This window comes from Crocodylus siamensis, chromosome 1 (genome assembly GCF_052110815.1).
Source record: "Crocodylus siamensis isolate JL-2025a chromosome 1, ASM5211081v1, whole genome shotgun sequence".
NCBI lineage: Eukaryota > Metazoa > Chordata > Crocodylia > Crocodylidae > Crocodylus > Crocodylus siamensis.
Window position 1 is genome coordinate 336,738,632 of NC_143395.1, and position 15,184 is coordinate 336,753,815.

Here is a 15,184-nt window from a genome sequence, read left to right on the forward strand (position 1 = left end):
CCAAGTTGAAAAAGAACTGGGTCGGGGCATCAGCCTCTGCGAGCTCTTGGCAGCAAGCACAAATCCTTGCACCTCGGGCTGTGCCCTCCGCCTGCTCTTGCTGGTGCTTCTCCTGAACCTTAAGGCTCTCAAGTACTCCTGTGTCTCTGCCAGCATCACATAAGGCTGCCTCGATATTTGCTACATCCTCCTCCAACCCCCAGACGTGGTGGCAGAGCTCACTCATTGCCAGCTGTTTTTATTGCTGGCAGAAGGCGCTGATCCGTGCCTTCCCCACATCCCATCATTGCTTCCAGGAGGAAAAGGTGGTTCTCACAGTCTCCCATATTGTCCATAAATAAGCAAAACATTAAAAAATGTGAGCATCTTGCAGCCAGCTGGTGTTAAAACACAAGTAGGGTGCCCGGGAACATGCTCTGTCAAGGAGACTCAGCTTGCAGCATATAAGACTGTGATATGAGAGTCCAGATGGAATAATGCAGCTACCATGCAGGACTGGCAGGCAATGCTTGATGACATACAAGCAGTCAAGGCATGCCATGGCAATCCCACCAGTGGTTTATCCAACTGCCTTGCACCAGTGTGGAAATGGCACCAAATGTCCACAAGATCCCCTGCCTCCAAAGCTGTCTGCAGCCACTGGGCTGAGGATGGATGGGGTTCTGACCTGTTCTGGTAATGCCATTCATCAATCACGCAATTAAAGTCCACACCCAGGAGGAAAAGCTCATCATCATCAGCTGCACTCCTCAAAAAGTCAGCCAGGGTCTCAAAGAAGGCTGTCCATTCTTGACCAACAGTGGATGCATAGATGTTAGTTAGGAGGTGGCAATGTTGTGCTAACATGATACGAGCAGTTAGCAGGTAGCCAGGGACAGCCTCCTGGGTTACCACTGAGTCAGGCATCAGCTGCAGCAATAGGAGGATTGTGACTCCTGCGCTGAGAGCGGTGCCATGGCTCAGGAACATATGGCCCTTCCAGGCAGCTTGACTAGTATTAGTATGAGTTTCTTGCAGACAGGTGACATCCAGTTTTTTCTGGCCCAGGAAATCAAATACTGCCTTCTGCTTCACAGGGTCTCTGCAGCCATTGGCACTGAGTGAACCAAAGATTGTGGCAGCCATGAGTGAAGGGTATAGAAAAGGGGGATAGGCAAAGCCAAGGGAACAGAGAGGAACAACAGAGAGGAGCAAGCATGCAGGATAGGGGAAAAAACCAGACCTACATCTTGCTAGCCAGTGCTAATTGCAACAAGCATCCAACATTTCCCACAAGCTTGTTTAGGTGAAAACTATATCACTGCATCCCTGCAGTGGAGTGCAGCACCACAGCTGCAGCCTTAGCAGACACCACAAATGTCTCAGGTTCTGGGATTATGTATATGCTGTGAAACCTTCGGGTGGTGCTTTGTCTGGTCTAGAAACTCAGTAAAGCTTTCAACTGAGTAACTGACAAAGGGAGGTTCCTGAGAAGCAGGATCAGGTTCCCCTCTGGCATGGGGACACTCCCTATTGAGGGGGGCACCTTAGCTGAATCAGAGGACACCACCACCTGAAGCAGGATTTCTGTTAACTCATCCTCAGAGGCAGAATCAAAATCCGACCCTGAGGAGGAGAAGCTGTACACATCAGGCACTGAGAGCCACTGAGTCCTGAGAAGAGCACTTGTCCCCTCACCAGGATCCTCAGCATCAGGTCCTGTGGGAGCATCCTTCAAGAGAATCTGGAGGGGACATCAGTCCCTGAACTTTTGGGTGGAGCACTTTCTTGAGCTAGGCACTCTTGCTCCCGGAGCCTCTTGCGGCTCCCAGAGGGTCTAACCTCCATATCAACCTTATCATCCTCAAGGAGCTGAAATGTGGGCTGTCAAACTCCACCATTACTTCCACCATCCCCAGGTCACTCCTGAGTACCACAGGGTCTGGGGGGGATGCCAAGGAGGCAGGCAGAGAGTGGGGGCCTGCTCACTAACCTCAGCTCCTCTTGAAGTGATGGGAGGTCTTGAGGGGATAACAGCCTTCTTAGAAGACCCTTTCTTTTCTGGAACTTGGCCTTCCCAGCAGGAGGGACCAAATCCTCCCTGGGGAGGGGGAGGAAGAGGGGGAAAGAGGGTTCACTGCCACAGAGCTAGCTGACTCCAATGAAATGGGGAGTGACTAGGAGGAAGGCCATTCCCCACCATCCAACAGAGCTGCCACACCTCAGGTGGATGAGCCACCATCAGGCACAGCCACAGGAGGCTCAGCTGTGGCTGGCTTCTTCAGGCGCTGGGTAGCTAGGTGGGACCCGCTACCACAGTGAAAACACAAGATGCTCCCAGTACTGAGGTAGACCTCATAAAGCTGCCCAACAACCAGGAAAGACTTAGAGTGGGGCAAACCCCGACCCTTCCTGTTGAGAAAAGAAACAGCTGTCTTTTAAAGAATAGGACTTGTGAGAGGTCAAGGACCTTGCTGCCAAGCAGCAGTCTACGAACTGGCCCTGTAACCATGACATAAGGGCACAGGCAGTTAGTGAGGTCATCGTCTAAGAGAAATGGAAGCACGTTCAAGGCTACCACATGAGCAGCCAGTGTGTCTAGGGGCATTGCAAGGCAAAAAGCACCTGCGACAGACACACCTGCTACCACAACCTCATGCACTAAAGCAGGGGAGCTGAGAAAGATAATGGGGATTGAACTGACCAGGGCAGCCCACAAGCAGCCCCCACAAGCGCCCCCACAGCAGCAGCACACTCCTCCACTCCAATGGCTTCTTTCAGTCATTCCAGCAAAGAAAAGGTTAACCCTGCAAGAAACCAGAGGGGTGGGGAATGGGCAGCCCTCTGCCAGCACTGAACATACAAACTAACTAACTCCAGGGGAGAGGAGAAAGGTATAAGAGTAAATTTGGTCAGCTTCTGGCCTATTTGACTAGAAAAACAGACAGAGAGACCAGAAGTGCTGATACTGCTTATTTCAATTATATGTTCTGAGATAAGGAATCTTGCATGCCATGTTCTCTCTTGATATATTACCCTGTGCACAGATGGTTTGTTTAAGTAAACTTCCTAAATGTCTGTGTAATTTACTATTGTTTTGTTTCTCCAAGGTCATATTTTTTTCTCTTTCTCTGCCTTAAGTATAAATATGCTTGTAAACTTAGAGATTGCGAGAAATCCTTTGAAACAGACAAGTGGGTGATTCCCTCTTGCTGTATTGAATTCTCCCTGTGATCACAGTATAGCCCTAAATAAAGAAAAGCTGGCTCTTTTTAAAAGGTAGGAAGGGAAGGCAGAAAAGTAATACTGCATGTGCAGTTAAAAAGATTAAAGCTCAAAAATAACTTGGACTGGTGGTCCACCAGTCCAAGTTATTTTTGAGCTTTAGATCTTGCACTGCCCCAGGCAGACAATGTGTATATATATATATCTCCATCCCACCCTAGTAGTTGATGCATCTGCACATACATGGTATTGGTCAGATAAAACCCTCATATTTGTCTTATTTATAGTTAAGAGGAAGCTTTTAGTAGTTTTTTAGGGCACTGACAAGTTACAGCTCTCTCACCTAATCAGCAGGGCTTCACCACTGCAGGTGTCTGATTTAGCTAGTTATAAAACAACTAATCCTAGATTTCTAACTTATAAATGCTAAGTCACATTCCTATTACAGTTGAGGCAGTACAGAATACAGAGGTAACAGCCATAAAGCAGATATACCTTACTTCATCTTCCATTACACAGTTGTAGCAAAGCCATTATTATCAATCAAATGTCATGTTTAGGAAAGATGCCCCACACCTCCAAGGTTACTGAATTACTTCCTATGCATACTATATATACTAGGCCTGTTCCCTCACTGCTTTGGTGTAGTCATAATTCACAAGGCTGAAGCCCTTTATGGAGTCACAAAGGTCAAGCAAATAGACACCCATATCCCTTGCCATAGCACAAATGCCCCAAATTTGTGGCCACAAAGGTGGTATCACCTTGTGTGCTGCTACTTAGTGGCACACATCTGTTTACTTTATGCCCATGCTCTCCACCTGCCCTGAACAGGTGTTCTGGTAGCTTGAGGCTGAATCCTGTGTACCCTGGAAATTTCCTATCAGAGTCAAACTCGTCATGCCTGGAAGCACCTGCCTGTCTTTCCCAGTTTTCTGAGATGCACCCCCAGGATTTGGAGGGTGCACACTGGTAAGTGGGGAAAGTCAGGTTTTCCCCACTTACCAAGGCATACCCCAGAAATCCTGGGGACACATATCAGCAAGTAGAGAATGCTAAATAGGTGCTCCCATGGCTTGAGAGGCCTGATCCTGCTTGGGAATTCCCAGGGTGCACAGGAACAAGCTTCTTAAACCTAAAGGAACACATAACCCATTGTCCCATAGCATCAGGAGGCACTGAGGGCCAAGAAGGTAGAGGAGATGGGAGTCCATGAGGGATGGTCATACCTTAAGGGGGTGATCCTCCAGGCCCAAAGGGTAAGAGAGAAGCAAGGGGGATAAGAGTTGTCAGGACCCCCCATGGCTCAGCAAGGGCATTCAGAAATGAGCTATCAGCAAGGAGGAGTACTCCTCCTTGGCCCTTGAGTGTGGGAGGGCTGTTAGGAAGGCCAAGGCAGAGATGGAACTCAGGCTAGCATCCAGGATTAAGGAAAACAAAAAGTCCTTTTTCAAGTACATTGGGAGCAAGAAGAGGGCACCAGACAGTGTAGGGCCCCTGCAAAACTCAAATGGTAACTTTGTGGTTACACCAGATGAGAAAGCCGATATTTTTAAAAGTTTCTTTGCCTTTGTTTTCTTGAACAGGGACCAGGACATCCCTCCTGCCAGAGGTAGGGACAATCTTGGAGATAGCCCTGACAGGCCTAGGGTCAGCGCAGAGGTAGTTAGGGATCTTCTGGAAGGGCTGGAAATTTTAAATCTGCAGGTCTAGATGCCTTCCACCCAAGGGTGTTGAGGGAGCTGGCAGGGGTCATCATGGAGCCCTTGGCCTGGCTGTATGAGCATTTGTGGTCATCTGTCCAGGTGCCAGGGGATTGGAAAATAGCTAATGCGGTCCCCATTTTTAAGAAAGGGAGGAAGGAGGACCCAAGTAACTATAGGCCCGTAAGCCTCACCTTGATCCTCGGGAAGATCTTGGAGAAAATCATCAAGAAGCACATCTGTGGGGGGCCAGGAGGGGAGATCATGCTCAGGGGCAACCAGCATGGGTTCATCAAAGGCAGGTCTTGCCCGACCACCCTGATTGCCTCTTATGACCAGGTAACTAAATCCTTGGATGACGATGTTACCGTGGACATAGTCTTTCTAGACTTTAAGAAGGCCTTCAACACTGTATCTCACCCCATTCTCATTAATAAATTACGCGACTGTGGCATTGATGCCTACACAGTTGGATGGGTAAAAAACTGGCTGAGAGAACACACCCAGAGAGTAGTGGTAGACAGGTCGTATTCAGCCTGGTGAGATGTGAGCAGTGGAGTCCCCAAGGGCTCAGTTCTCAGGCCCGCAACTGTTTAGCATTTTCATCAGAGACTTGGATGAGGGGGTCGAAAGCACATTGTCCAAGTTTGCTGATGACACTAAGATGTGGGGCGAGGTAGGCACACTTAAAGGGAGAAAGAAGCTGCAACTAGATTTATACAGACTACAAACGTGGGCAGATGAGAATAGGATGGGGTTCAACTAAGAAAAATGCATGGTACTGCACCTTGGGAGAAGGAATCCACAGCATACATACAGGTTGGGGAATTCCCCTCTTGAAAGCACAGAGGTGGAAAGGGATCTTGGAGTCAATAATGACTCCAAGATGAACATGAGCCACCAATGCCAGACTGCAGTGAGCAAGGCCAGCCATAGCTTGTCATGCATCCAAAGGTGCATCTCAAGCCAGTCCAGAGAGGTGATACTCCCCCTCTGTGTGACATTGGTCAGGCTGCAATTGGAGTACTGGGCACCGCACTTTAAAAAGGATGTGGCCAGCCTGGAGAGAGTTCAGAGGAGGGCCACCTGTTTGGTGAGAGAGCAGCAGGACAGGCCCTATGAGGAGAGACTGAGGACCTGAACCTGTTCAGCCTCAGCAAGAGGAGGCTGAGGGGGGACCTGGTAGCTGCCTACACACTCATCAGGGGAGATCATCAGCAAATAGGAAGAGCCTTTTTCTCCCCAGCACTACCTGGGGTGATGAGATACAATGGTAATATGCTGAGGGAGAATAGGTTTAGGTTAGAGATCAGGAGGCAATATTTTACAGTTAGGGTGGCCAGAATCTGGAACCAACTTCCTAGGAAAGTGGTCCTTACCCCTACCTTGGGCAAATTCAAGAAGAGGTTGGATGATTACCTGTCTGGGGTCTTGTGAACCCAGCATTAATTCCAGCCTGTGGCAGGGGGTCAGGCTAGATGATCTGTTCAGGTCCCTCCCAACCCTAGCTACTATGAAACTATCAATAAGAGACATGCATGTTCACCTAATGAAGTAAATTAGCTGTGGTAGGACACTTGCCATAGAGTCAAACTCCTTCATTTGTCAGTGTCTGTTTCATGCTTTACAGATGTACACAGCATTGTCCTGGGGAAAAAGTGATAGAACATTTTCTCTTGCATACTTCACAGGTACTTAAAGTGGAACAATGGACTGGTATGTCTGTGTCTGTACAATCTCAGCACAAAAGACTTCCTCCCAGAAGAAATGGTATGTGCTCACCTAAAGTATACGGTATTGTTTCTGTTCCCTGTTCAGATAGTTGAAACATATTTTTATTGTAGAATGTTCATTAAGGATTATCACATTTCTGGAATAAATAATCATAAAAGCTTTTAAAAATTAGGGATGTTTTTACAATCAGAATCATAATGAATATGCCCTGGATTTTGTTTATGATAAAATTTAAAAAATCATTGTTATTTAAGCTATGCTAACATTCATTCTAGTATCATCTGTTATTTGGTCCCACCCTGTTCTTAATTCTCTACTTGCTCACTAATAAGAAATGTAGACCTCCCTCTTCATGAGAAAAGGTTTAATGCCTCTGGAAGAGCTTGTATATGTTCAGTCATTTTTTGCTAGAGCTGTCATAAAAAATAACCTTTTCATACAACAGATTTACAGAAATTGAATGAGAAAACAGATCATGCGTTTCAGCTCCAAAAAATGCTTGCAAAGTAATCTCCAGTTTCTCTTCCTCATTTTGGGTATAAGTGCACCCAACGTATGTTGCCAAATTCATATTTGTTTTCTTTTCACTGACTTTCCCAGGCCTCTGTTTCCTGTGTGAAGAGAGGACTTTCCAACTTCATTATCTCCCAAGCTCCCATGCTAATATGGAATCACTTTGGCAGTTCCCTTGGAAGGACAATGTCCCTTTGAATCATCTGCTGACAAGATATGCTATTATCTCTTTTAGTCTTTCCTCCTCCTTCTCTTAGGGAAAAAAACATCAGAAACGGAATGAGTAGCTACATTTCTCTAACCTTTTGTGCATGTTTTTTCCACCCTATCTATTCTAATTGGTTTTGGGGGAGGGGTTCAACTGTATTCCTACATGAATTAAAATAATTAATGCCTGAAATACTGAATGATATATAACACTGGTTGTAAGATTTCTAGCTCTTCCTATACTATAGGAAAATAAATGACTCAAGTCTACTATTAATATTACTAAAAAAATTGAAATCTGTAAGACCTTAATCAGAATATATTAGGTCAATCATAGGTTGTATTTACTAAAAGAATTTACCATACTACATATTACGCTGTTATATACACACCACACTTACATTTTTCAATAGGCAGATGATGTCTATATGAGAGAGGAAAATATTCTATCAGGATGATAGCTTGGAAAGTTTTGTGTGGTTGCCTGTTATTATGTTTAGCTTGTATGTTGCATGCAATTTGCACACAAAACCTTAGCATTATATTTACAACATGCCTCTATGGTGTGGCATTCTTGGATATGCATCATAGGCAAGGTATAGAATGATATAAAATTAGGGTTAGAAGGGACCTCATCTAGTCCAACCCCCTGCTTGAAGCAGGACCAGACCCAACAATACAATTTTAGCCAAGGCTTTGTGTAGTTGGGTCTTAAAAACCTCCAAGGATGGAACTTTAAATTCAAGGAACAACCATTTCATGAAAAAGTTTGAATTATGTTGGTAACATTTTATAATTTCAAAATGATAAGCACATGTGATTCCCAGAAAAGATAATTACAGCAGTCCCAAAGATTATACTTATAGATGTCCAATAGGAAAGCATCAACAAATCAATGTGTTAGGGCTTTTTCATTTTGCCAACCTGTCAGAGTCACTTGCTTATCTCAGTGACTTCAGCTAAATTTGCTGACAAGTTATATGTTTTAGTCTTTCTAATACACAAAGTAGATGTTCTATTTCACTTTGGGGGTTTTTTTCCATGTCTGTGGTATCACTCAATATTATTATCATGATGCTTTACACTTGTATATTGCCTTTCTGCTAAATACTTCAAAGGACTGCACATTGTTTAAGCTTCACTACACCATCTGGCTACATCCATATATGCAGGAACGTGTGGTTTCTGGCACCAAAAACTAGGCCTGTGTGAACAGGGAAGTATTCTATTCGGATCTGGATTTGGCCAGTTCGGAGGACAGTGGGATTTGGGTTCACTGTCTTGAATCAATTTGGCTGAATCGGCTTTGCAAGATTTGGAGAGATTCGGAGATTAGGCCATAGACTATAACGGTGAATCTGAAACACCTATAATTTTGTCATTTTTGTAATATTTAGATGAAAACATAAAGGATAGTAGCCGCTTCTGAGGGCATGATGTCTGCTAAGTTTCAAGGATATAGGTGCAGGGGCTTCTGGGACATGTTGTGTGTGTGTGTTAAGGCAGATTTGGATGAAAGCAGCAGGGATGGTAGCCCCTCCTAAGGCGGTGAAGCCTGCCATGTTTCAAGGGTATAGGTGCAGGGGTTTCTGGGAAACTGTACCTCAAAGTGCTGACAAGCAAAACTTATGACGTGTGACTTTGTGTATATGTTAAGGTGCAGTGGGATAAAACCAGCAGGGATAGTAGCCTGTAACAGGGGGCCTTCCTAGTGCTCAGGCAGAAACAGCTCACAAAAGGGACAGAAAGGCTGCAGACAGAGGCATATGTGCTGTTTCTCTATCCCTCCCACAGAGCACTGTGATTGGAAGGTGAAACAGGGAAGATCACAGTCACTGGCTAGCTACAAATGTCAGTCTTTCCCCCCTGCGCCCCCTCCCTCTTCTCAATTTCTGCCTTCCAAATCTCCAAATCTTTTTCTGAATCTTTTCTGAATTGATTCAGAGGGGTTTTTTTGGTCTCCTGATTCTATTTGGATTCGGTGATTCAGCCTCTGAATTGGGCCAAATCTTCTCTGAATCGAATCGGCAACTGAAGCTTTGCACACCCCTACCAAAAACCTCTTTATAGTGCCACAAACCATGCACCTTGCACATTAAAGTGTGTACTACACTGCCAATTTGCAGTGCAGTGGCTAAATTTGCTTCTGGGATTTTCCAGTAGCAAAAAAAAACCCCAATAAAAATGTGGGCCAAAGCATGTGAAAGTAGCACACATGTAGGACAAATGTGGAGATGGGGGAGCAGGTAGTCTTGGGCTGGTTGCTCTCTTGTCTCTGTATCTCAAGGCTGCCTGCTCCCCTGTCTCCACGTGCCGCTTCCCAGCTAGTTAGGACACAGGGTTCCTCAGCATGGGGGCTGCCTACCAGCTAGTCCTTGTGCTGAGGCACCCTGTGTCCCAGCCAGCCCTCCCTGCAGAATATGGAACCTGGCTGGGAGCTGGGAGGAGCTGAGCACAGGCAGATTGCCCCTGCGGGCCTATTTGTTCCTCAAGAAAGCTGACACAAAGTAGAGGCACCAATTTGTGCCACTACTGTTTGTGCTGCTGCAAGTACACACCCCTGCCTGTCTGGATGTGGCTCCCAAGGAAAAATTGTATTCTTACAACAGGGCAAAGGATTAGTTTTCCCTAAAACAGAGAAATTGTCATTCTGCAGGTTTTGAAAGCAAACATTTTGTTCGTTCAGACTCTCTGACCAAACATAATGCTCCCCCCACTTAAAGGTATGAAACATAGGAGGTGGCATGAGCTCACCTTCCAGTCGTAATATGCTAAACAGATGAGTTTTCTATCCCATAATATAAACTACCCTGTCTTTCTTATCCTGTTTTTCATCAGCTTTATGCTGGGTAGAAAACTGAGGGGAGTCTATCTTCTTTATTCAGAGAGGTACCAGAACTCCACATAGCATTCCAGCCATGTGCACAGAAACTGGCTTCCAGGTGTCTCCTCAAACTCTTCTTTCCTGAAACATGAAATTCTCCTCCCAATTCTATGAAGATTTCTCTTCTAGGACATCTTCCTATTATCTCAGTCTAGACATTCTCACCTCACATTTTTGGCTGGATGTTATATTTAAACACACAAAAGCTTTACACCTCTATAAATCCCCATTCAAATTTTCAGATACACAAGTGAGAAAGAATTAACTAGATATTCCATGAGAACAGGATCCAGGACCCAGAGCTTTCCCTTTCCAGCTGCAGAGACCCCAGCTTCCTCTTCCTTGATCCCTGAACTGTTTAAACATTTTGAAATGAATAGGTATTAAACAAAATGGATAACTATCATTGAGAGTATGAACCAGGGACTACATTCAGTGCACTAGTAAGGAGCAAGGATCAGTAATATTGATCCCACTAAGTGTTTCTGAGCAATGAGAAGCATTGCTGACAAAAGTACATTACAAAATTCATAAATTACCCTACTGATGTAATAGGAAAGTGCTGGGTACACAAAGGTCTGGGGCTCCCTAAGTAGAACAGGACCAATGGGCACATATACACATGCATTTAGGTTGCTCCAACACATTGGAGTGTGGTAATTGCCACACCCCAGCAGACTCCAGTGTCATGTATATCAGCATCCCCACACTGAAAAATGTGGGCTTGGGCACTATAACTAAAGCTCATCAAAAAGACTTTAGTTAAAGCACTCCCACCACCATTTTTCAGCATGGGGACATTGATACATGTGACAGTCCAGGTGCTTTAATTAGACTGACTCTCAGATCCCCCCCAACTCCCAATATGCAGTTGCCCTCTAAGAAACCCTGTCTCCAAATATGTAGTGTCTGTGTAGGATGCAATAGACTTGGATTGGGTGCTGCAGTAGGCTTCCCCCTGACAGTGAAAAACTTAGTTGGATTGGGCCTCTTGAGGAAGGCATGATAGAGGTGTAGTAGGATCCAGACCACAGCATTATTCTGTTCAATATGCAACTGCATTGTCATGAAGACAGATAATTCACTCAGAAGATGATCTTATCTTCATAGTAATACAAGATAAGCCTTATAATGAGAAAAATCAATATAGTAATGGAATGCAAGCAGCCTAGATTAGCACTCTCCTGAGACAGTTCAAGTTATATGGGATTTTCTGGACACTAAGTAAGAAGCAAATGATCATGCTTTTGCCTTGTGCATAGCCGTGGCATAAAGTATCAAAAATATGTACCACACAATTGGTCTATCTCCATGATCTGGCCATTTCTCCTCAAATTTCACATTATAGATCCTCATTATGTCACCGTGAGCTGAAATGAGAAAGTTAAGAGATATAGTAACTACTATCTCAACTGTTGAGAGCAAAGTGTCATCATAATGTCCCATAAAAACTAATGAGATAGATAATTCCTTCCATCCCCCATATCTGAAAAGAAACTGCTTCTCAGCCTATGGGAGCAGGATATCTCTTGGTCTCAAGCAGGGTGATGTAACAAGAATTCAGCAGACTGTCATCATACCATTTAACAGTTTCCTTTTTAACAAAACATACCACCTCAAATTCTGGATCCACATCATGTAAGTAGCTACTCGCTACTGGAGACACCACATTGTAGATGAACACCTTTCATATTGTTCTATTAGCATTTAGCTCCACTGGCCACAAAATAAGAGTATTAAATACCACTAGTTTGCCAGAATCTAGGCTTCTAAATATGCTCAGATTTGATCTATTTCAAACATTTAGACACATAACTCTCTTCAAGTCCCTTTGGGATCCAAACTGGTTCTGGGAGGTCCATAACATTTGCAGAGAGGCCTGATGACCTCTTACACATTCTTACAAAGCTGACCAGCTACCATTAATAGCATTGGGTGCCTCTACACAGCAGTGAGGCTGCTCCGATGTGCTGTAATTACAGAGTGTCAGATTAACAGGCTTGATTAATGAAGTCTGCTGGAACATGGTAATAACTGTACTCCAGCAGACTCCAGTGTCTCACGTATCAGCATTCCCACACTTAAAAATGGTGGTAGGGGCACTTTAACTAAAGCTCATTGAATGAGCTTTAGTTAAAGCACCACCGGTGCCATTTTTAAGCCTGGGAACTCCTGGGAAAAGACACTTGTTTTTTAGGCATCTAAAATTAGGCAACTATGGGTGCTTATAGACATGCTCATCTCTGGGAAGGGTGCTTTAATTAGGTCAACTCTGAAAGCCATTCTAATTAAAGTGCCCAGACACTCATATGTATCAGCATCCCCATGATGAAAAATGGTGGTGGGGTGCTTTGAACTAAAGCTCACCAAATGAGGTTTAGTTTAAAGTGCCCTGCCACCATTTTTCAGTGTGGGGACACTGGTACACATGACACTGGAGTCTACTGGAGCACAGTAATTACCACACTCCAGCAGTCTTGATTAATTAAGTTTGCTCTGATGCACTGTAATTTATAGCACACTGGAGCAAGCTCTCTGCACATGTATAAGAGCCCTATGATAACCAGGGATCCTGGTTTTCTCTAATATAAAAAATCCCCAATATTCAGGTTAAGAAAAGTAACCCAAAATCCACATTTTTCCACAATTAAAATAAAAAGCCACTAATACATATATATATATATATATATAGTGGTGTTTCATTTTTGATCACAGAAAAATGTAGATTTTGGTTACTTTTTTAACCTGAAAATTAGGGCCTTTTTTTATTTATCAGAGAAAACCAGGATCCCTGATGGTAACTGCTTGGACCCAGCTTTTAGTTCCATTGGCTTCAAGGGGACAGTTTGCAAAATAAGTGTCAGAAATTGGTAGTAAATGAATTAACAGTAGCTGCATTTTACAAAAATAGTGTTTCAAAAACAAAATATTATAACGTTGGACATATCTCCACCACTATTTATTATGCCTCTAGGCCTTTAGTTTGGAAAGCAGTCAAAATAACTATGTTCAGTTCTTGAAGCATTTTTGCATCAGTGGCAACAGCATGCCTGCCTTGATCCATGCTCCTGGATTATTTCTTAGGACACAAGGCAACTTTTGTTCTGAAGAATGTTTGCACACATTTTACAGATATGAGAGTGAAATGCTATTTAAATTGCTTATGTAATCTATGGTAGTGTTAAAATCTCTCTTGGTAGAAAAACAGTCTACCTGCCAACTCATACATTTGTATTAGCTCTATCTCACTATGGACCTTATCCATTATCTACTGAAGTCACTGGGAGTTTTCTTCACTGATTTCACTGCAGCCTACATAAGACCCTACCTGCCTTTCTATATTTAGTGCCCAGCTCCGTGACTTGTTTTGTGAGGGCAGACCCCAGAAACCCACATAGAGCCATGATTTCACTGAGCTAACTGCATTGTTTTCCTACTGTAGCAGAGCCTTGGATTTTTATATTCATTATATCATTGCGCATATACTATTTTATGTGGGCTGACATGGACATGCACACTAAATTGTAACTGTTTACTCAACTGATTTGAGATCATTTTCAGAAACCCTTAGTCCAGTCGCATTTTTAAATGGAAAATCACATTGGTAATTAAGCACTAAGACAACTCTGAACCTGTGTTATTGTGCAATTATTTATGTTTAATTAAGCTTTGATGATAATTTCCAGTATTAACAATGAATTTAAATATAAATGATTAAACAACTATGAAGACCCTAGAGTTCCTTGTAATAATGTTTAACTTCAGAAAAAAAGATTCCCGCTTCCTTTTTTTACATGCACATATCATAAAATGCAGTTTATGCAAACGGTAACACATCAATAGTACCACTTTTCACAAACACATATGAAACACTAGAGCAATCAGACCTCATACATCTCGCAGATCTAGAAAGGAATGAATTATCTGGAATACTTTTATTTGCTACCATATCTATCCATTATTGGAATAAGTACATCTATTTTTCCAGAAGTTTAAATGCCTTTCCTCATATTTTTGCCTTCTTTTCTGTTCTGCCACTGTAATTCATTGGTCTTATGTTATAGCTCAGTGATCACAAGGGATCATAGCTTTCTCTGATAAAAAAAATCCCCAATTTTCAGATTAAAAAAGTAACCCCAAATCCACATTTGTCTGTGATTAAAATGAAATGTCACTAGTACACAGTGGCATTTCATTTCAGTCATGAAAAAATGTGGATTTGGATTCTTCTTTTTTTTTAATCTGAAAATTGGGGATTTTTAAAAATCCAAGTACATAAGTTGGAGTGCAGGACTAGCCCTGATAACTTCATTTGTATATTGACTTGTATATTAACTTCAATGGCCTATTCATATGATGTTATTTGCCAAGAAGAGTCTGAGAAATAGATGCTATTTAGAGCTTCTTTTGTAACAGTTAAATAGATTTTACAGTTAAAATAAACCTGAGCTTCCTTTGGAAAACACGTGCAATGAGCTAATGCAATTAGTTTTCTTTAATGAATCAGCTGTTTGGATTTAGGCATCCTGTTTAGTGACCTAACAAATGAAAGAACTGTGCATTTACAAAAATCAGCTTTTCCCCCAAATAAATTTTCTTCATTAGACCTCCTATTACCATTTAATCAAAGACCTTTTAAAAATGCATTAAAATGTTTCTTCACAACTAATACCACAGAGTGTTTCAGCTTACATTTCTTATTGGATTACTATTGTGAGAATGTATTTGTGCTAGTTAATTAAGTTTGGTTAGAAACACAAACTTTAATGTGAACTTCAATGGTGCAGTAGCCCAGCTGTGACAGGAACTGTAAATCCAAATCTTTATCCTGGCTTCTGAAACCCACATATATATTTGATATTACTACTGCTATTAAATTTAGCCCACTTGCTTAGGAAAATGTAACCTGGAGTACAGTACAGTAGAGTGGAGTAGAGTA